The sequence below is a fragment of the Anoplophora glabripennis genome, unplaced genomic scaffold (assembly GCF_000390285.2).
Source record: "Anoplophora glabripennis isolate ALB-LARVAE unplaced genomic scaffold, Agla_2.0 scaffold557, whole genome shotgun sequence".
NCBI classification, from domain to species: domain Eukaryota; kingdom Metazoa; phylum Arthropoda; class Insecta; order Coleoptera; family Cerambycidae; genus Anoplophora; species Anoplophora glabripennis.
Genome location: NW_019416797.1, coordinates 320,909 through 323,594, shown reverse-complemented (window position 1 = coordinate 323,594; position 2,686 = coordinate 320,909).

Sequence of the window (2,686 nt, the reverse complement as noted above, 5' to 3'; positions counted from 1 at the left end):
TTTCTATAGAAAATAGAAAAATACATTATATTTTTGATATAGCTCATATTTTTAAAGCTATTAGAAATATGCTTCTAAAATATAATTTTTATTTTAATGGTGTTAAGGTTGGCAACACTGCATGCACCAATGTTGATACGAGCGTTAGATTAGGAGCTAAAGAATAAAGCACTTGTTATCTTGACCTGAAACGTGACGCATCATTTCACTCCCTTAACCCTAACCCAAAACACTTTACAAATGGTACCTAATATTATCTGTTGGAAGTATATCCGTACGTTTTATGACCATGATAAAACATGTCCTTTAAAGGCAGCACCAACACTAACAACTTCCCACATAAAACACACCACAATTTTGAGAAAATAAAGGTAAAATTTGCCACACAAGTTTTCAGTGCCACAGTGTCTGAAAGTATGAATTTATACATCAGATTTCAATATCTTAACATTTTTTGACAAAGTTGAAGTGAAAAATAAGAATAATGTAAACATAACACATAAAATTAAGTGTTTTCGATGTATAACAATTTCAATAAATAGTTTATTGTCTCTGTGGAACGATCTAAACTCAAATGCAAACTATGATTACATTTTCACCAGAAGGTTAAACCAGGATGATTTAGAAAATTTGGGCAAATTCGTCAACTAAATGGAAACATAAATCCTACACCCATTCAGTTCCAAAGATCATTCAGAAAAGTGCAATGTTCAAATTTGTTACACTCTGGCACAGAAAATTGTGAGGCAGATATTACCACTTTAGTCAGACTAAAGGATATTCCCCGTGAACCACTAGCTCTTTTGAAAAATTCCTCATCGTCTGAAGGTTTAGGTTCAACAATTAGATTATTAGAATATAAAAATCTTGATGACCTACAAAATAATTTTATTAGATGTGTGTGGCTATTTTCTAAATAAATGTGAAGAAATTCATTCATTCATTCATTCAGTCAAATATGCCTGGAATATTCTAAAGCACATCGAGACTTAGATGACACATCTCTTATATTTTTTCGTGCATATGAAAATTCTAGCAGATATATTTGGGAATTTAAAGAATCTCAACGATGATTTTGTGACATACAGGTTCGGAAAGTCCCCATGGTACATCGGCCGTTACGTGAGAGCGATAAAGTAAGTCATAGAAAAGGTTCAAGGCTTGTAAGACAACTCTTGAGTCATAATAATTACTCAATAAAATTTAGTAAAAGAAATTTGTAATCAGATGTATGTAGAAAATGTTTTTAGTAATGCAGGAGTATATTACAAATTAATTATACATAAAATCAACAAGGGATATGACAAAAAATAAAAAAATACCTGTAGGCATTTACTCATCCCACTAGACAAGAAGAAATTTGTGATTATATACCTAAAACCAAAAGTAAAATATTCAATATGCGGAAAAAGCCTTTTCTACAGTCACTGAGATTTAAAATGTGTTACCAAGAAACAAACTCTACAATAAAATCAAAATAAAGCTAAACAATCAGCTAATAAATAATAATATTTTATGGTTTTCACGATAAAATTGTTGTTTAGCAACCCTATGCATATAGTTTAGTACAAATTATTATAATTTCCTATAAGGTACCTACCTAAATTATTAATTAGTTTATATTATAGGCATTACGCAATTTTGTAATTATTGTCCACGAACGCGGTAGTTCCGGACCCGTTTGGCGATGGTGACGTGGTTGGGGGGTATCTCTAGGGATCCCCAGGACACGCTGGATGCGTGCAGGAAGCGTTTCTGCACGGCCGCGGCTGCTTCTGCGGATGTCGGGTTCGGCTCGCGTTGTGGAACGATAGGTGTAGGGTTCCCCTTAATTAATAAGTAAAGGGGAACTTGTTAACGAATTCTTTTTTCCCTATTTTGTGGAATGGCAGACCAAGCCGTGCCACAAGCTGAGGGGAACAGCCATAATGTACCCCGAAGTGTCGCTGATACTCAGTACTACTACAACTTTCTAACTACTGGCGGGGAAGTTTCCCCCGTGTGTATTTAAAAAATTGGTAGCGACTACTAGCCACTAAAGGAGCGGACAATGAGAGGTTATTCAATTCAAACACTATAATACAAGTGTGAAGACCAACTCAGAGATGCTTCTCGTGTCAAGTCTCGACTGAGTAGAGCTGGGTCGCTCATGAACGACTCGCACGAATGTGCCGGCACATAATCTTGTGCCGTGAACGAACGACTCGCAACGAAGGAGCTAATCGTTCATCGTTCATAACGGCACCTAATCTATGACCGGCACTGAGCGAGCACTGAACATTGAACGAGCCGAGAGCCGAGCTCGATTGTTCCACTCCAGCTCCAGAGTCTGAGGTAAATACCACGACTCACGATTGGACTACATACATATGTGAGAATTCTTCATATAACGTTGACTGATTGTCACGACAGAAATATAATTTAGGAATAAGTGAGCCGCAAATGTAAAAATAAATGTTTATTATTAGAATACTGTAGAATATTTTAATAGGACATATAATTGTTTAAAACTGCAATAAATTATTATCAAGATATTAAAAATAGAATAAAGTTTATTTCTCCTAGGCATAAATAAACGGAAAAATTATTAAATTAACAAAATCATCTCAAATGCAGTTATAGGTAATAGTTAAAAAATGTTTGCAAATTATGTAGATACCTATTACAAATTATAATTTAAAAATAT